The sequence below is a fragment of the Elephantulus edwardii genome, unplaced genomic scaffold (assembly GCF_000299155.1).
Source record: "Elephantulus edwardii isolate Elephantulus edwardi_28Jun2011 unplaced genomic scaffold, EleEdw1.0 scaffold00012, whole genome shotgun sequence".
Classification (NCBI taxonomy): Eukaryota; Metazoa; Chordata; class Mammalia; order Macroscelidea; family Macroscelididae; genus Elephantulus; species Elephantulus edwardii.
This window is the reverse complement of record NW_006399762.1, coordinates 24961270-24982326: the sequence shown is the minus strand read 5'-3', so window position 1 is coordinate 24982326 and position 21057 is coordinate 24961270. Positions and strand designations below refer to the sequence as shown.

General features: G+C 38.0%; 1 protein-coding gene and 1 pseudogene across 1 annotated transcript in view; both read right to left on the bottom strand.

Annotated features, from left to right (window-relative positions):
- Window positions 1-470, bottom strand: part of LOC102856919 — a 958-nt pseudogene extending 488 nt beyond the window's left edge.
- The window catches only part of COL25A1 (collagen, type XXV, alpha 1), a 701437-nt gene that overhangs the window by 79372 nt on the left and 601008 nt on the right, over window positions 1-21057 (bottom strand). The gene's annotated exons all lie outside the window — the stretch shown is intronic.

The window sequence follows — 21057 nt, the reverse complement described above, 5'->3', positions numbered from 1 at the left end:
TCTGTCCAACAACAGCTCCCACTGCTCCTGCTGCTGCATTAACCATCACTGTTTCTCCACCCTTTACACCACAGATATCAAGTAAGCCAAAGTAGGCTGTTAGGCCTGTCATGCCAACTGTCCCCAGAGCCAAAGACAGTGGTAATGTATCCGGCCACTCTGTTGGCAGCTTTTCCAGTTCTTTCCCATCAGAAATGGAGTGTGTTGTCCAGCCTGAAAAAGCCAGAACAACAGTCCCTACAGAAAAGGCTGAGTTTTTACTTTCCACAACTCTGGCTACTTGCTGCCCCATCTTCCTTCAATCTTTTGGCTGCCAATCTCATGTAAGGATCCACAGTGAGGAACAAAGCTTCAAGCAGGACTTCTCCATCTTTCAAGGGTGGGAGCTCTGCTGTCTTCAATTCAAAGTTATCATTTGTGGGGCTGCCTTCAAAATGCTTCTTCAGGGTCCAGCTCTTAGCAAGAACCATCTTGAAACTTAGTGCCAGGACTTCCAGGAGCAGGACAAGCAGAAACCTGGATTATTTCTTTGGGGGGAAGTTGTTGCTGTGTGATACACCAATGGTTTTCTAAGGCAGTGATTTTTAACTCTTGTTTATAATTGGAGTTGGCTAGAAAGATATAGAAAGGATGTTTTGCAAAAAGTGTCCAAATGTTATAAATTTTTTTCAAACAACTGAATTAAAAAAAGAGATGCTACACAAAATCTTGGGCACTGGGTAAGAAACAAAAAGGTGTTATAACCACAAAAAAGTTATTCATGAATTTGTTTGCCACATTGACTTACAATACAAATTGTTACACTGCTAACATTGATGCTCATGTCAATGACTGAAGGAAAGAAAAAGGGGAAAGGTGGAGAAATGATGTTTGAGGTTTATTTGCTTGCAAATATTTTTTACTTAATTGTTCCTCTTCTTAACATAACCTTGTTGTTGTTGATTGCTGTTGAGTGGAGCATGACTCACAGTGACTCTATGAATAAAAGGCCTGAAGCCTTTCTATAACTATCATCATTTATCAAAGTTCATAGTTTCCAAAGGCATGTTGTTTAGGAAGTGGATGCCACTCCTGTTTGTTTGTTACATACCACAAAAAAAGATAATCTGAGAAAATAATTTTGTGCGGTTCTCCTAATGGGTACAAGTAAAATTTTGAACCTCTTTCATAGAATTCAATTTCTATTTAAAACAATTACTATTTCATAACAAAAAAATAAGGAATATATTGAAATATCTCTATCCATAAAATGATGTATACAAATACATAAATATTTCCTTTCACAATTTCACAAAAGTTGTTTTAAAATCAATGTCTATTATTAGTAATGACTTACTGTCATGAAAACATAATGCAAGTTAATAGGGTGTATTTTATAGGTAGACAAAGCTTCTTACATATCTTAAAGTAGAAAGAAAACTATCTGATTGTCAAGCAAATAGAAGCATATTAATATGAAAGTGAAAAAACGATTAAGTATTGCAAAAAACGTATCCCTTATATAAGTTAGTGTTTAGTTTACAAAAAGAAAACTAAGCATGCAGTTTCCCAATTTACAAAGAAACAAATTTTATGATTTCAATGCCTTGACAAAGTATCTTCCTTCCTTCCTTCCTTCCTTCCTTCCTTCCTTTCTCTCCCTCTCTCTATTTATTTATTTATTTTAGTCTTTGTAAATCTCCCTTTCAAATGTGAATAGAAAGTCCTATCTAAAAGACTGGTGAGGGAAACAATTTTTATTTAAAGCTATGACTAACACTTTACAGTTTGTAGTAATTTTACACTATTGTTATATCTTGGCTGAAAGCAGTGAATACCAGAGGAATGTCTATCTGTGTTTCATTGACTATTCAAAGGCGTTTGACTGTGTGGATCATAACAAACTGTGGCTGACTCTGAGAAGAATGAGAATCCTAGAACACTTGATCGTGCTAATGTGAAACCTATACATGGACAAAAAGGCAGTCGTCAGAACAGAGCAAGGAAACACTGCATGGTTCAAAATTGGGAAGGGCGTAAGCCAGGGATGTGTCCTGTCTTTGTACCTTTTCAACCTGTACGCAGAGCAGATTATCTGGGAGGCTGGGCTCTTTGAGGAGAAATGTGGGGTCAGGATTGATGGAAGATTCTTCAACAATCTGCGTTATGCAGATGACACAACCCTGCTTGCTGAAACTGAGGGGGACCTGAAGCGCTTGCTGCAGAAGGTCAAGGACTGCAGCCTCCAATATGGATTGGGGCTCAATGTTAAGAAGACAAAGATTCGTACCACTGGACCAATTGGCAGCATCAGTATGGATGGTGAAGAGATTGAGATTGTTCACAGCTTTAGTTTTCTTGGCTCCACAGTCAACACTCTTGGCACCTCTCTAAAACATATTTGTTTGTTCTTTTGACAGTGCATTAGCTAGCTATTCAGTACTCTGCTCCAGCACCAAACCTCAAAGGTATCAATTCTTCTTCTGTCATGTCAGCCTTATTCACTCTTATTCACACTTGAGTCCATTGCAGCAGTAACTGTGTCAATCCATTTTGTTAGGTCTTCTTCTCCTTGCTGACCCTCCATCTTTCCAAGCATGATGTCCCCTTTCAATACTTACACATTAGTATTGTTTAATTTGAAAGGTTTTGGGGTATTTCTTATCAAGGCTCTCTAAGTATATTGTACCTGTATAATGATACATCTTGTATTTCAATTTAACGAAGGGGAAATACCAAATTTTTTATAATTATATTTTATTAACTTTAATGAACATTTACAGAGTTTTTGGGTTTTCATTCATTCATTGTTGCACTATTTTCTCTACCCTCCTCCCCAGTTCATTCTTCTTTCCCCCCCTTTAAAGTCTGTTATAATTGTCCAATTGCCACAGTGCTTGTCAAAGCCAGTTCTGATTAATCTCCTTTGTCAGTGTGTCCTTTGCCATTCCCTATCACTCCTCCCTGAGAGAGACTTCACCCTGATTCATAAGGAAAAGGGGATGGCGTATTCTCTTAGTTACTTCCAGGAAATATATTTAAGTACAGTCTCACAGTTCTATTTTACTTGTTTCTGGAAACTTCAATCACTGTAGAGCCATTATCTATTTATCTTGGCAGAATCCTACCCTCCCTCCAAAACCAAAACTAAACCAAAACCAAAACCACCTATTGCCAGTCTAACTCATGGCAACTTTATGTATTACAAGGCTAAACTGGGACCTATAGATTTTCTTGGCTGTCATCTTTAAGCCAATCACCAGGAGTTTTTTTTTTGTTGCACAGTATCTGGGTGTGTTTGAACTGCCAGTCTTTCTGTTAGCAGCTGAGTCCAAACAATTTATGCTATTCAGAGACTTTCTTGGCAGCATAATGGGGTGATAATAATTATGAGAACATTGCATTTACCATTTTTGTTCAAGAAATGCCAGGGAGACAATGGTGAAATTGGATAAAGCATTAGTTTTCAATCTCTTCCTTTCTGCCTTTAAAGATGATTGTTGAAGTAAATGAACCATAAACTATTTATTTCCTTGAGTTAGCTGGACAGTTTCTTGTCTTCCTAAGCTTGTTCTAGAGGTTATCAAATTGTACTCTGGACTTCTTGGGAATTCCTGAGACCCTTTCAGAAGTCCTGAAGGTCAAAGTACTTTCATAACATGGCAAAGATAAAACTTTCCTTACTTTCATTCTCTTTTAAATGTGCAGAATATGACCATTGATATGATGTCAGATTCCATATTCATCTAACTTTTAGGAAACTAATATTTGTAGAGTTTAGTGCAATAATATCAAGCAAAAAATATCCACCAATTTATGAAAAGGCTATTAAAATAATTTTCTATTGTCTAATCACAGGAGTTCCTGAATGGTGCAAACAGTAAATGTGCTTTACTGCTCACGGAAATATTGGATTTTGAGGACACCTTACAAGAAAATTCTGGTGACTAACTTCTAAAGTAACTAGCACATGAAAACCCTTTAAAGGACAGTCTTCCTCTATTACACAGGGTGTCTCCATGAATTGGAATCAGCTTGACACACTGAGCCTATTACATATATCTTGTGAGGTTGAATTTTTTAAGTACTTAAGATAAACCAAAGCAAAAGGTAGAAAAGAAACAAATTGCAATAGACTGAATGCAGAAGCAGGTAGGATAATCCAGCTGCCTTATATTAAAGAGATTAGGAAAAACTGTACTACCTTCACTAAACATTTTTCTTTTAAATGGAGTTCCTTTTTCATGTCATGATAAAATAGGGTTTTTTTCTTTTTAAATCACAGTTTTAATTTCTAATAAAATGACAGCTATCAACAGATGTGTTCACATAAGTAAAAGCTCTCTTTTGATCCTCAATACTTCCTTAGAATACTGTAAAGGGGTTCTGAGACCCAAAATTCTAAGGACTGCTGCTAAATATATAGAATTGATTTAAAGGCAGGATTTGTGAATTGGAGACCTGAGGTATCACTAATGGGAGATTCCGCTTATTTACAGAGTAGGTTACTCATTTAGAGCCACTGCTGTGGCTCCAATGCTGAGTAGCTTCTGAGATGAGTAGAGATTGCTCATCTTTCTCCCACAGAGTGACAGTAGATTTCAAATGTCACATTTCTGTTAGCAGTGTGACACTAACCAATTATGCCACCAGGGTAGGTTAGTCAAGGCTTCATTAGGTAAAAGCAAAACTTAGTATTGCCCTTAGCATAGAGCAAACATTCATTCAATATTTGCTGTTATTATTGAGTGCACAGCTCCTATCACAGCTGGTATCATGATTATTATTAGTGGTAGTATTTCTAGCAGTTCTGCAATGTATGCTGTCAAGTTTATTCTGACTCACGGTGACTTTGCATGACAAAACAAGTGTCCTGCTAAGTTTTTAAGTCTATAATCTTTATAGAAGCACATTAACACATCTCCTGCAGTGCTACTGGTGGGTTCCAACAGTGTTTAGCCACTGTATCAACAAGGCTTTTCTCTGCAATGGCGGTATAGTCAGCACTCTTAATTCCAAAGGCAGATTCTCTGGCTGTTCGAATCCACCAGTGGTTTCTTGGGAGAAAAAGGAACAATATCCTTTGTGATTTACAGCCTCAGAAAACCCACTGGGTAGTTAGGAGTTACTTCCAATTCGATGGTAATGCACTTGAGTTTTTTCTTGTCACACTGCCATCTCCGTGGATCTATACACAATCCCTTTTTAACTTCTTTCAATAATTAATCCTAAATTTTCTTATGTGAACATATCATCATTTTATAATATCTATTTCCCAGGGCATTTAGAATTGCAGAATGAAAGGAATTTAAAACAATGCAAACTCAGTTAGGTAGCGAAGTGACAGGAATACCAAGAATAATTTTTCTTTCTTATAAGAAAGTTAAGGAAAAACATAGTGATAATTACTCAATTTTCTCATAAGTTAATAAATTCCTTTAAAAATGCATGATTTTAATCTTTAAAAAAGCACTCTTTGATAGGCTGATGAGCTGCTCAAAGATTTTAAATATCTGAAAGTCTCTTGAAATGTCTAGAAGAAAAGCAACAGCAACGTAACATTATGTAAATGCTTAATGTGATAAAAAGGGAAATATAAGGCTTATTTCTTAAAAACCAAACTAGAAGAAAGATTGAACTGGAGAAAGTTGGTGATATGCAGCTGAAATATGATTCAAAGACAAAATAAATTTGGAGAATTATCTTTCAAGTAAATAAAAATGTAAAAAAATTGAAGTTACATAAGTTATCGGGACAAGGGACAGGAGAAAACACCTATTTGGACTGGACTATATAGGCATTGTGGTTGGTATTAACTTAAAAGATGACTTTTTATAGCCATTATAGTTAGCCCCCTCTGGTCTCCAGCTACCATAACTACAGACATGTAGTCTTACAAATCATCAACAGCTGTGGGACTAGGAAAAGAGAAAGAATGCTTCTCACACTGGGTGGTAAGATTTAAGGTGTGCAAGACATGCAACAGTGAGACTTGAGGGAAACTGGAGCAAGAACTTGGTGATGGAGAGACTAGGATTTCTGTGGAGAAACTGTGACAAGGTATAATCCGAGGAGCCCTGAGATAAAGGCCACAGTTAAAGATTTTTTTTTTCTGTTCTTGCCAGATGCTTGAAGGAGAAGCTGACTTATAACTGCTCTGAGATGTTTGAATAGATGTTTGAATTTGACTACTGAACTAAAACCAGATCATTGACTAATTGAATTGAGGAATTCAACTGAGGAATTCATGTATATAATTTCACTTAACCACAGAAGAGAGTTAAAATGGAAATTACTTACACACAGTAGTAAGTTGAGGGGAGAGACACAAGAGAGGAAACTGGAACTATAAGAAGATTATGTGTAAAGCTTATTATTTGTTTTAGGAATCTCTGCTCACACTATAATAGCTTCCTTAGTTGCTTTCCTGACCCAGAAGTGTGGGTCCCATTAGGCACATTAGAATTCTGTGGCCCTGGTCCTATCTCAGGCCTTAGATAGCCCAAGCAGACTAATAAATACCTCTTTCATAAGAAAAAAAAAGAAGAAGATTATGTGTTTACATAGTCTTTACTGATGGAAAACAAACTCAGAATGTTTTGTTTTTTCCATTTACATTATGTTGTTTGTTGTTATGTGCAGTCGAGTTGCTTGTGACTCATAGGGACCTTATGTACAACAGCCCTAAACTCTGCTCTGTTCTGTGCCAATCACACTGTCTCTGATACACCCATCCCAATTACCCCAGTCACTGAATCAATGCACCTCATAGAGGGCCTTCCCCTCCTGCACCATCACTCCACCCTCCCAAACATGATGTCCCTCTCCAAGGACTGGTCTGTCCTTACAACATGCCCAAAATATGTTAGATGGAGCCTCAGAATCCTTGCCTCCAAGGAGCCACCCAGTTTGACCCTTTCCAGGATTCTGTTTGTTTTCCTAGCAGTCCATGGTATTTTCAGTACTCTTCTCCAGCACCCCAGCTCAAAGGCATCAACTCTCCTTCTATCCTCCTTAGTCATTATCCAACTCTCTGATGCATAACAAGTGATTGCAAAGACCATGGCCTGTATCGAACCACATACCTCTGGGATTGCAGTGCAGCTTCTTGCCACTAGGCCACCAGAGCTCCAATTTACATTATACTTGGGCTATTACCTGACCTAGAAAAACCCAAATCATGATTTCTGCAAGTCATTTTACGAATGGCTTGAGGAACAGAAAAGCAGCCAGAAAGCTTTTGAAATGTCAGGAACTTGCTAGCATAATCACGGACAGGAGATTTAAGCAGGCAAACTAAGCAAAATCATTCTAACATTAATGTAGATAATGTAATGTAAATGGTAAAATCTGGCAAGTTCTGAAAGAATACTAATCTTCTAGGTTTGTGACTTTATAGTACTAGAGGCAGCTCTGGTGGCCTAATTATATGCACTGCCAACCCAAAGGCATATGGTTCGAATCCAGCACCTGCTGTGTGGAAGAAAGTTGGACAATCTCATCCCATGTCTTTGCAGTCTCTGAAAACCCACTAAACCTGATGAAGGGTCAGCTGAAAATCTATGCTGACCTGAGAGCACACAATAATAGCAGTCCTTGAAAAACCAAATTTATAGAATCTTACATGGCCTCCACAAGAAAAAGACTGATAATTACAAAATGGGCAAAAGACATGGAAAAACTTTTCACAGTGGAAGATATTCAGATGGCCAACAGACACATGCTTAAAACCACTGACAATAAGAGAGATGCAAATCAAAACCACAATGAGATACCATCTCATTCCAATATCAGTTTAACAAGACAGCACATTACAAATGTAGGAGAGGATGTGTGGAGATGGGAACTCCCATACACTGTTAGTGGGGTTGTAAAAGGGTATAACCACTCTGGAAGGCAGTTTAAAGTTTCTCAATAAGCTGAATATAGAAATTCCACATGACCCAGCTATTCCACTACTTAGAATATACCCTGAGAAAATTAGAACTGAGGCACAAATGGAGATTTGTATACCAATGTTTATAGCAGTGTTTCCATTGCAAGGACATGGAAACAGCCCAAATGATCAAATACAATTGAATGGATTGAGAAATTATGGTACATTCACACAATGGAATACTATGCAGCATACAGGAGCAATGATTTCAAAAATCACTTCCTAACTTGGGAGGGACTAGAGAGTATTATGCTAAATGAACTAACTTATTCCCATAGGACATATACTGTCTAAGACCATTACTGTAGAAATAGAAAGATAACTAGTAAAACATGTATAAGTGTCCAAGGGTGGGAGGGTAGGAGCATAGGGGTTAGGATGGGCCGGGGTGTAATCATAGGGTCTCATAATTTGATGGGTAGAGGGAGGGTAGAGTAAAGAAAATGGGAAAGATCTTGTTTGAAAAACAATATATATAAACTTTGTAAGAAAACCAGTATAAAACAAAAATTTTATATCAAAAACCCAATTCAAAATTTGTCCATGAAAAACAAGAGAAAAGTACAGGCTTTAATCTCTGCTTTACCATGAAGACCAAGGCCTCAAACAGCACTAATAATTTCAGAGACATGAAAAAACCCTGAAAATCTTTGCCATTAAAGTGAAACCAACTCATAGCTGATTCTCTAGAGGGTTTCTTTCTTTTTTCTTTTTTAAATTTTTTTTTTTTCTAGAGGGTTTTCTAAGGCTGTAAATGGCATAGGAGAAGAGTGCTCACTCTTTCCCCTCAGAGCCACCGGTGGATTTGAACTGAGAGAGAAGTGTCACGTTTGGGTTAGCAACACACCTCATTCAGGACTATGCCACCAGAGCTCTCAAATGTGTCCTACTCTCAGAGAATTGTACCTATGTGGAGATCTTGTACCGTCTGCCTCCATCTCTCTATTCACTATCTCAGCTTAGCTCCTTAGGTTTTCTCATTTATCATCGTTATGAACAATGTAATAGAAATAGATTAGGATTCTTTTCATAGTGTGATAAAAAGTATCTGTGGTAGAATGAAGAGTACATCTAATCAATTAACTGATCTTATAATATCACTGCTAGAAGGCCAGCAATGTGGTTTAGTGGAGAAATATAACAAAAAACAACTAATGTTCAAAAGCTGCAAAGAATGTCACAATTGTCTATCTCCCATTAAAAGCTGCTTATATGTATTATTTAAACATATATTATAGAGAAAGTAGACTATATTTACTCAAACTGGGCTGCTTTTTTAAGATCTCAAATTGAATTCAATCAAGCCAGTTCTGACTCATAGCAACCCATGACGATACAGTAGAACTTCAGAGTCTGCAAGATTGAAAATCGTTAAGGAAACAGACTGCCCATCTTTTTTCCTCTGAGTTGGCTGGTGAGTTTGAACCTGCGCATTTCAGTTAGCAGCTGACTGCCTTAGACAAAGCACCACCAGAGCTCTTTGTCTATGAGTTCAACATTCTAAATCTGGGTATGTGTCATGCTATTAATATATAACCACTATTCAGAAATCTTACATTTTGCAAAAATTAAAAAAAAAAACATTAAATTAAAACAATATTATAATGCAAACAAGACCTAGAATTTTTTTCTCATTATAGCTTGAAAGATTAGGCATTCGATAAAGCAAAAACATATTGTAAACAAAAAAAAAAGAAAAGCAAAAACATATTGTATGTACATTGTTGTTACATGCTCTCAAATCACCTGCAATTCACAGTGACCCAATGTATAACATATCTGAAGCTAGCCCTGTCCTGAGCTAGCCAGTCTCACTGACTCTGGACACATCATTTCCCTAGGTACTGTATCAATTCATTTCATCCAAGGTCTTCCTCTCCTGCATTGTCCCTCCATCTTTCCAAGCACAGTGTCCTTCTCCAAGAAGTGGTACCTCCTTGCCATATGCCCAAAGTATGTGACACAGAGCTTCAAAATCCTAGCCTTCAAGGAGAAGCTTGGTTTCACCTTCTGCAAGGCAGACCTATGTGTTTTCTTGGCGGTCCATGTTACGTTCAAGACTCTTCTACAGCACCACAACTCAAAGGAACCAATTCTTCTGTCTTCCTTAATCATTGTACAGCTCTTTGATGCATAGCAAGTAATTGTGAAGACCAGGGCCTGGATCAAGTGTACCTTTGGTCTCTAGACTGACATCTTTGCTCTGCAGTACTCTGGAAAAGTCCCTGACAGTAGACTTTCTTAATACAATTTGTCTTTTGATTTCCTGACTGCTTGTGCCAACAATGTTGATTGTTAATCTGAGCAAGATGAAATTTTTATCAATCTTATTCTCTTCTTCATGCATCATGGTGCTGCCAGTTGGCCCAGTGGAGAGAATCTTTTTTTTTTCTTGATGTTGAGCTGCACTCCATATTATAGACTGCAGTCCTTGACACTCTGCAGCAGGCACTTCAGTTTCTCCTCAGTTTTGGCAAGTAAGGTTATGTCATCTGCATAACACATGTTGTTGATAAATCTCCCTCCAAACCTAATGTTGCATTTCTCAAGATAAGCCTCTCAAATTATCTTTTCTGCATATAGATTGAAAATATATGGAGACAGGATGCATTCCTGACACATTCCTTTTCTGATTTTGAACCATGCAGTGTTTCCTTGCTCTGTTCTGATTACTACTTCCTGGTCCAAATATAGGTTTTACATGAGCACAATCAAATGTTCTGGGATTTCCCTTTTCAATGTTGGCCACAATTTGCTGTGATCCACACAGTCAAATGCCTTTGCTGAAATGATTAGATGTATTCTTGTCAGTAGCACTGAAAATAACAATCATCTATAATTATTGTGAAGGTCTTTCAAGTACTGAGAGATAAAATGAAGTTGTACTGTGGGAAAACCACAATTTCTGAAACTTATTATTAATTTTGGTCTGTGTAGTACCTTCCTAGATATTGGGAGACAAGTGAAGAGGAGGAAGGATGAGAAGATGATGGGGAAACCAAGAAGGAAGGAAGCATGGACAGACGGTGGTGTGGAAGTATTTCATTGACATTGGGGGTTAATTGTTGCTGTGTTATTTTGTTTTAGTTACACTTTTATAATACTACAAGTTCTTAGAACAAATATGAAAAATATTAAATGGCATAATATCTCACTCAAAATGAGTACAGAGCTATGATTTAACAAAAGCCTGAAAAAATGTATACCAATATAATTTTTAACAACCATTACTCTAGTCCAAAAATTTAATTGCTAAAGCAAAATGAAAATTGGCTCCATATTCTGCTACCCAAGTCACATGCTAACCAGTGATTAAATTATTGTCATAGAAATAGAAATACCATCTCTGTTGGTGTTATTGTAATATGGAACTAATACAACAACTAATTCCAAAATTAAGAAAATGTAGTTTAATTTCCCAGTTTTGACCTGAGATTACATCTGATCTTTACTTATTTTCTCTATGGATTATACAATTTTGTTAATTTTAACATTTATTTAATCACCAAGTTCATCTCCAAAGGAGCACAAAAGCCAGCACAAAAACACATTTCCCTGTGTCAAGGTGGCTGTTGTTGTTGTTAGGTGCTGTTGAGTCAAGTATGATTCCTAGACACCCTGAGAACAGCTGACCTGAACCCTGCCCTTTGCATATAGCTATGGAGATCCTCTGCTGGGTTTCTGAAGCTATAAATTTTATGGGGGAGACTGCCTATCTTGCTCACATGGAGTAGCTCATGGATTTGAATCACCAACTCATATTAGTGACCATCCTCATCATCTCTCACACACTAGAGCCCATTGCTGAAGTCACCATGTCAATCCATCTCATTGGGGGGGTCTTCCTGTCCTTCACGGGCCCTTGATATGTCCAAGCATGAAGTTCCACTCCAAGGAACACCTTGCCTAGCAACATGTCCAAAGCATGAAAGACAAAGCTTCACCATCTTTGCCTCCAAGAAGCACTCTGGCAGTATATTCCTCAAGACATATGTGTTTTTCAGCAGTCCATGAGCTATTCCATACTCTAACTCAAAGGCATCAATTCTTCTTTGTCATTCTTGTTCAGTGTCCAGTTCTCTGATGCATAGCAGATGATTGAGAAGACCAATGTCTGAAGGAGGGGCACATTAGTGGTCAAATTCATCATTGCTTTTTAGTATTTTGGAGAATGGGCTTGCACAAGGCAATACGTCTCCTGATTTCCTGACTGTTGGTTCCAAGGGTGTTGATTGAAAGGATGAATTCTAGAGTAGTGTTGGCATGGCAGTGAAACATGGGCAGAAGAGATGCTATTGATCTAAGATGATGCAAAATACAGGCCTAGTAGTGAACTCTGGTGCACAGCAAACCCACCTGAATATCTTCATCAGGTTGCTCACTTGAGCAAAACTATTCAGTTAGGGCACATAAAGATGCAGAAGCATGTCATATATAGAGAATAGTGATCACTGTACTCAGAGGTATAACTTCAGAAAGCCAGTCATGGAAGGCTTAGTGGATTTCACAGTGGTCTTTCCAACCATAACTATGGAGATCCTCCAATGGGTTTCTGAAACTATAAATCTTTATGGGAGAGACAGCCTATCTTGCTCACATGGAATAGCTCATGGATTTGAATCAGTAACCTTGAGAATAGCAATCCAACACAAAATGGTACACTACCAAGTTCTCTTTATAGCACCATAGATTACAATTTCATGCTGCTTTTGTATTAACAGGAAACTTTTGTTGCTAATCAGAGTAGTAGTATTACAGGCATTTTTCTCTTTCCATTTCTTCTTTCTGTAATAAATTTGCAATATAAATACATATAATTCCCAGAAGACACAATACTTAAGTGTGGGGCTACTCTAAATGGTTGGTGGTTCAAACCCACCTGAAGATATGCTGAAGAAAACATAAAGAACACAAATTGAACCACAACAAGATAAAGGTAATTAATCCAATAGAAAAATGGGCATAGGATATGAGCAGGCATGTCACCAAAGACGACATTCAGATGGCTAATAAGCACATGAAGAAATGTTCAAAATCCCTAGCTCTAAGAGAAATGCAAATTAAAACAATTACGAGATATCATCTCACCCCAGAAAGAATAGCAAAATTTAACAGAACAACAAGCAACAAATGCTGGCGAGGTTATGGAGAAACTGGAACCCTTATTCACTGTTGGTGGGAGTGTAAAATGGTGCAACCACTGTGGAAGGAGCTATGGCGCTTTCTCAAAAAGTTGCAAATGGAGATACCATTTGCCCCAGCAATTCCATTACTGGGAATATACCCCCAAAATACCATAACTGACATCCAAGCAGATATATGCACACCCATGTTGACTGTGGCTTTGTTCACAATAGCAAGGAGCTGGAAACAACCTAAGTGCCCATAAACAAACGAATGGATAGAGAAACTGTGGTATATTCACACCATGAAATACTATGCTGCATTGAAAAACAAAGAACTCATGCAATATTATTCAAAATGGGCAACTCTGGAGGACATTATACTGAGCGAAGAAGTATCTCAGTCACTAAAGGACAAATACTGCAAGGTGCCACTGTTGAAAAACAGGACTGACCTCGGGGTCGGGGAGAGACTGAGAAAGATAGGTTCAATAATGTATCCTGCATTGAAACAGATGAAGGAGAAAACGGTTTAAAAGGGATATGCGATAGGTGTTTTTGTCATAACAGGAGTCCAGAGCGAAGGCTACATGGGGGAGGGTTTGTAAAACAATGAAAAGAATTTTTCTTTTACTTTTCCAAGAGGGTAGTGTACTAGGGGGGAGGGTTGGGAGGGATGAAAAGTACAACAATGAATGAATGGAAATCCAAAGTCTCTGTAAATTTTTACTGAAATTAAAAATTAATTTAAATTTTTTAAAAAAGACAAAGAAAAAAGATGAACTAAAAAAACACACACAAATTAACTATCAATCAGTCAATTCAAAGTACAGGGACCATTTTGGCATTTACAACTTCAACCTGGTAGTACTAAGCACATTGATTATACATCACAGTAAATGATAGTATTATAAACTTACCCATGGCCATGGGGGAGCTCTGGTGGCCCAGTGGTAAGAAGCTGTGCTGCAATTCTGGTTGGGATCTAGCTCATGGAGAAGGATGAGCAAGCTCCTCTCTTGTTATTAACTGCCTCTGAAAACCTCCTAGAGGGTCAGCTATGAATCGGTTCCAGTTTGATGGCACACAACAACAACAACAACAACATGGCCTTTGAGCTGATTCTGGAAGAGTTGAACTGTCCAATTAAGTTTCTAAGGTTGTAAATTTTCAAAGGAAAAGACTGACTTATTTTTCTCCAGTGGAGTAGGGGTGGGTTTGGAGCACCAACTTTTTAGTTAGCAGCTCAACCCTTAATCAATTACATCATCAGGGATCCTGTTGAAAAAGTCTTCCCTGAAAGCTTTAAGCAACCTAATTTTACTCTAACACAAATGGGATGTGATGCATCAGAATCAACTCAGCATTGACTGCTTTTGATTGTTATAAAGAAAAAGAGCAAGAACAGGAAGTTGGGTTCTACCAGAGCATAATTATAGAAAATGTTACAGGATGAAAGAAAGATTTATTGGACTAAAGGAAAATGTTAAAAGGTAAATGATCCCCAAGATTTTTGACTTAAATATCTTTCTTCAACCTTTTTTATTACTTTTAAAACTTTAAATAGCCTAATGAGTTCAGATTGTACGATGGTACAACCATTCTGGAAGGCAGTTTGGTGCTTCCTCAAAAAGCCGGACATAGACATTACCATATTACCCACCTATTCTAGTGCTTGGAATATACCCCGAGAAAATGAGAACTGAGGCTCAAGTGGAGACTTGTACACCAGTGTTCATAACAGCATTATTCACCATCTTAGGAACATGTAAACAGCCCAAATGTCCAAGCAGAAACAAACGGATTGAGAAGTTATGGTATATTTATACAATGGAATAATATGCAGTACGCAAGAATAATCATTTTGTAAATCACTACCTAACTTGAGAGGGACTGGAGAGCATTATGCTGAGTGAACTAACTCAATCTCACAAGGACAAATACTGTATAAAACCATTATTGTAGAATGAGTATGAGGATCCAATGTGGGGGAGGGAGAGGGTGGAAATAGAGCCGTAAGTTTAGGGGGTAGGGTGTTAATCATAGGGTTGAACAATTTAATGGGTGAGTGGGGTAAAGAAAATGGACGGATCTTTTGTTGCGAAAAACAATGTATTCAAACTTTGTAAATAAATCAGAGTAATATAAAAGAAAAATAACCCTAATGAGATAGGAACTTGCATCTTCTGGCTATGAAACAAACCACTACCATCTCAAATAGCCAACAAAGCAACAAAGTCTAGTCTTTTTTATTACAAAAAGGAAAGGAAGGACTGAAAAATATTCCTCAAGGAAATGAGCTTTCTGAAATCTAACAATAACCTCCAAGCCCTCATTAATTGTTACAATCCAATAAAAAAAAAATCTTTACTGATTTTTCTCCAAACAACATTTAATATATAGCAAAAGAGCACTTTTGATGACCTTTATCTTCAAAAAGGCCATTGGGATAGTTTATTAAACACGAGTTTGTCTAATTTACATAAAGAACGTCTTTCATATAGATGAGAAGAGTCAGCAAATACTCATATGGTAATACTAGTTAAGGTGAGGAGGGGAGTGATGGCTTCATTCAGAAATGGCTCACCACATGTTTTCCTATGGACTTTCAGAACTTACCATCTGTTAAACGGAATGGTAGCCAGAGTGTCCTAGCTGATTAGCTCTTATACGCAGAAATGTCTCTGGTTTTTCATTTATTGCCATTCATTTTTGTTTTTATAAGTCATTGTCAATTAAAGAAAAAAGAATTATTATTTTCTTAACCTGTTTAAAACCTTCCCAATGTATCAGATTAAGCCAGGTCACGCTTTCCACGATATTGATTACCTCTAAGCAGACCCAATTTTCATTGCCCCCAAAATAGTACCACAGGGCTTTAAATTTAAAAAAAAAATCTTTGCTGATTTGCCCGAGTGCCAAAAGCATCACCAATAATTTTGATTAATATGTCTTGACACTGAAGGCTAATTAGAATTCAAGTCAGCATGATACCTGCTTTTGAGGATTGCAGCAAGAACATTTGTTGTAATAGGAACCTCTAGGCAGCCAGTTTTAGTAATGATTGATTTATAAAATTATTGAGAGGAAGAAGAATGAGAAAGTACAGTCTGCCTGCACCTCCCTCCTCCCCGAGTGTCTATTTCCCTTAAGGATCAAATTGAGTATAAATTAAAACATCTCAGTGACTATTTTAAAAATGAACTACAATAGCAGGCTTATTTAAATCCCAGAAAACATACCTTTCTGATTTTTCCTTTTTTTTTTTTTTTTTAACAGGATTACATCACCAAAGCCTATTCAATGCATTTATTAGATGTTCCATTATGGCTGGTAAAAATCTCCGCTTTCTGGTTAATTAGACTCTTAAATCATTGAAATGCCCAGTCAAACTTTGCACAAGCAAGAAATAATTATAAGTAACAATTGCACAATGCTATCCTTTTAAAGAGGATTCCTCTTTTTTCTTGTAGGCACTTATCACACACCCTGTGCTACTTCCACAAATTTTCCATTGCTATTTTTAACATGTGAGTTGATGTTTCTGAGGAAGAAACCACATTTATGCTGAGTTTATATCAGTTTCTATTAGATTACTGAGCACTGTATTTAAACTGTAATCCTGGGAATGGCAAAGTAAATGTTTCTGCCACCTGTAAAAGTTAGTCTTTATAGGATGTAACGTCAAAAATAATTTCATACAATGAGGAAAAGGTTAGTTATTGCCTCATATCTTTCCTATCTTGAAGTTCTTGATTTGAATGTCAAATTTCCAGTAACATGAGGCCTTAGGGAAAGCCCCAAGCTTTTAGGGAAGAAACACTGTAAAAAGTTTCTTTGCCATTTAATGATCTGTCTTTTATGATTTAGTATCATTTTGGCTTTATTATGCATTGCTTTGGGGGCACTCTGGTAACTCAGGGTGAGGAGTTGCATTGCCAATCTACAGGTTCAATCCACCGCCTGCTCCACAGGAGCAAGGCAATCTCTTCCCATACAATTTATTGCCTCCAAAAACCCACTGTAGAGTCAGCTATGAATTGGCTCCAATTCAATGGTGCATAATAAAAATAGCAATGACAACAATATGCATCCCTTTTCTCACAAGGTTGTTTGGGGTTTGTTTGGGGGGGTTAGTACATAAAATAAAATTTCAATTATGATAATGGGGAATGAAGGGTCAGGAGAAAATTTGAAGATCCTCAAAGAGATGGATAGATGCTGTAGCTGCAATGATACACTTACTTTGAAGGAGGTTTATGAGGAGAGCATGGGATCTGGAAGGTTTCTTTTAGCACACGGAGTCACTATGAGTTTGAGCCCTGTCCAGAGCACCTAACTGCATCTCCAGGGATTCCTGCAAGCAACTGATGTGGACTCCATAGGGCTAATGATGTCAACCACCCCCACCCTTGAGGAGCTCCAGACTGGGGAGGGGTAGCAGGAGACCATTGAGTCCCCAGTTTCAGGACCTCAGAGAGCTCCCCAGGAGGAAGCACATCCCAGGGGAGCACCTCACCAGGCCCCAAGTTGCCCTCTCTGTTCAGGTGGGTCTCAGAGGAACTGAGAGAACAGGCACCGCCACTGCTGGAGGTGCTCTGGGCCAGCACCGCTTCCTTTACAATATTTCTCCCCCCAATTTTCCTTTTAAATTTGGAGAGATAAATTTGTAGTATGTGCTGAAAGGTGCAAAACAATCCTTAAAATTCTGTATTAATAAAAATGTCTTAAGTTAGGCAGCACTGTGAGAGGGGACTAGGAGAATGTGCGTCATCACATGCCATGATTTCCCCCATCAGCAGAGACCAGGAGGAGAACTTTGACAGCGTCACATCTCATGCCCATAACACTGTGTTCCTTCAGCCTTTATTCCTGGAAGACACTTGGGTACTAGGACAGGGAAAATAGTGTGATGTCATATTTCCAGAGAAAGCAGGTTATCTAACTACTCTTAGAAATAACTTTCAACCATCTCTGCAAAGGAGCTTTCAGAACATATATCTATTAATTCTATAGAATATAAATTGTTTTATGGTCTAGAGTTAAAAATTACTCACATGAGGAAAGAATATATACAACAGGTGTGTAACCAATGTTTCCAATAGACTGAGTGGCCCCAAGAGAAAGAAATAACATTAGCTCAAATTTATATAGAACTTACTATATGCTTGGAAATATTTTAAGAGCTTTACATACATGAACTCACTTCATTCTTGAAAGCCTCAATGATTAATGCCATTTTATGATGAAACTACAGAATAGAAAGATTATATAACTTGTCCAGGGTTCTCACAAATTGCATACAAATCCTGGTCTAGCTCTAAAGTCAGGTCTTTTGCCCAATGCTGCATGTTGTTGTTGTTTAATGCCGTAGAGTCTTAGACGACTCATAGCGACCCTATGAACAAACAACCTGAGCACTGTTCATACATAGAGTTTCCACAGGCAAGCCATTTTGGAAGTAGATGCCGCTCCTGCTTCCAGGCTTGATTCAGTTGGGAAGCTCCAGTCAACACTGTCCACCATGGGTGCCCACTACCATGACTGGGCATCACAGCAACCACGAGTTACCTCTGTACAGCAACACACAGACCAGTAATATACCACCTAGAAGAATGTTTGACAGGAAGACAATTTGAACCTGGCCAAGGGCCATACGCCTGAGGGCCCTTTGGGCTTAAGGTCGCCTCCTGGTTCAAACCCTAGGCCCAGGCTAGCCTCACTCCAGGAACAGAGCAAATCTGCATGTCAAACACATTCCCGGAAAAGCAGTCCACTCCAAAGCTTGCCACGATTCCTGCACTCCCCACCACCATGCTCCTGCCTTCTGGCAAGGAGAGCTTCCCACAAGCCTGTTAAGGCGCCAGCTAAACCGGGAACAACATGGCCGCTTCCTTCCCGGCTTCCTTTGGCTTAAGGCCGCCTCCTGGTTCAAACCCTAGACCCAGGCTGGCATGCTGCATACTTCTTATTTAGTAGACCAAGACAACCAGAAGGATTCCTGGTGGTGCAATGGTTAAAGCCCTGAGCTTCTGAGCTATCATCGGACCCCTGCTCCTGTAAAGATTTCAGCTTAGAAAATCCCATGGAGCATTTCTTCTCTGTCCTACAGAGTCATTTGAGTTGGAGTTCGCTCAATGACACACAACAAGGTAACCATCTAAAGGTAATTTTGTATATTTACGTTTTTCAAAATAAGCATGCAAAGACATTTTTAAATAATTTAGAATCATAATTTTTTATGTAGTACCAGAAAAGCTGATTACAATGAGCTGTACCTATTAAAAAAAATTTGAAGGCTTGTTTGTAAAAATAATTTCCTGAGCTCAAAACATATTTTAGATCAATGACTCCATAGCACACTGTATATAATTTAATTTTCCCAGTTGTACATTTTGACACTATATGAACTATGAATGCATAAAGTAGGAATCCCAAATCTCTTCCACATGGTGAGAAGGCTTTAGAAGACATGTGCAGGAAGCTTAAAAGTACAGTAGTTTGAAATTAAGATATTCCTGTTCTTAGTGAGTTTTATTATGTATGCCTAAGGTATTAACACTTTCCTCTGATGGTGCCCGAGATGATAGATAGATGCGTCTGCTGTCTGTATTTAGTCACTTTACTCATTTCCTGAAAGCTTTGTGGAAGGCATTTGGGTGCTCATTAAGTTTCAAACCATTCCCTGAGATCAACAGGTGTTGAACCAAAGCTTCCCTGGTATTTCATGGCTGCTTTCCTCAATGTCTTGGATGTAACGGATGGCATTTACATGCTTTCTGAAGTACTAGCAGATAAGGAGGGGATGAATAGCAACAGGAAGTATTTCCAAAGCATAAACAAAGCACATAAGTCTAGGAAGTTTATGACTAATATTCTTGCTACCCTGACTTCTAAATTCACACATGGTGGTTTCACCTTTGAAATGATCTTGTTCATTGAAATTATGGTTGCTTCTCTAATAAAGGCAAGGTAAATTAAAGAAAGAAAAAACATTCCAAGCTAATAATGTCACATTACAATCACAAAATTATAAACTTTTAACCTTACACTTATCTAGTGTCCACAAAGATTTTCATAAATCCTTAAATAGCCACATTTCCAAAATTATTTGATTACTGAGCACCTATTTTGTCATTAGGAGACTACATCTATTGTGCCCTAGAGAGTGGAAATAAACACAAAACAAGAATTCATTCTTTAAATCAAATGCTAGGTAGTTTCTCAATGGCATTTGATAATTACATAGAAATAACTTTGGTAAATGATAAAAATGTTCTTGCTGATTGCTATCATCTTTTCACCACAGCTCCTTTTCACTATGCTATTGAATATATCATGGATTGACAAAGGAACAAACAAATCTCTGTTAGAAGAAGTGCCGCCAGGGTGTTTCATAGTTTTGTCTCACATACTTTGGGCATGTTACCAGAAGTTACCAGCACTAGGAAAAAGACAACATACTTAGAAAAGTAGAGGGTCAGAGAAAGAGAGAGAGGCCCTTAGCAAGGACAAGGGACACAAGTGACTGCTACAATGCACTTAGTTACAGCAGAGAGAGAGGCTCACATGGACACGGTAAGGTTTTAATCTGTGGCACTTAGGGTACCTGTGAGTTAGAGTCACTCAACAACTCCTAAAAATAACAACAAAGTTCAGGAAATTCAGATTAGCCCAGAGATGACAGAAAAGTCAAAGCCCAGTTCCCACAGAGAATGGCATAAATCAAAGACAGTAACAAATAATAGTACTTGAAATTGACTCTTGGGTTTTGCAGGGAGGAAATCACAGCCATCACGCTCATTTGCTTGCTCTCATCCAAGAAAATGCCTTGTGCTCAGAATAGAGAACAGGATTTCATAATCCTGAGATTCTTCCTGTTAAAAATCAGCTAGCACAACACTATAAAGCCCCTTTACTTTCAAATGTCTCTCTTTCTAAACACCTGCCTCATTATTTACAGATTTACAACCTCCCTCCCTGTCCCAGAAAAAAGTCTCATTGCCATCAAGTTGGAAC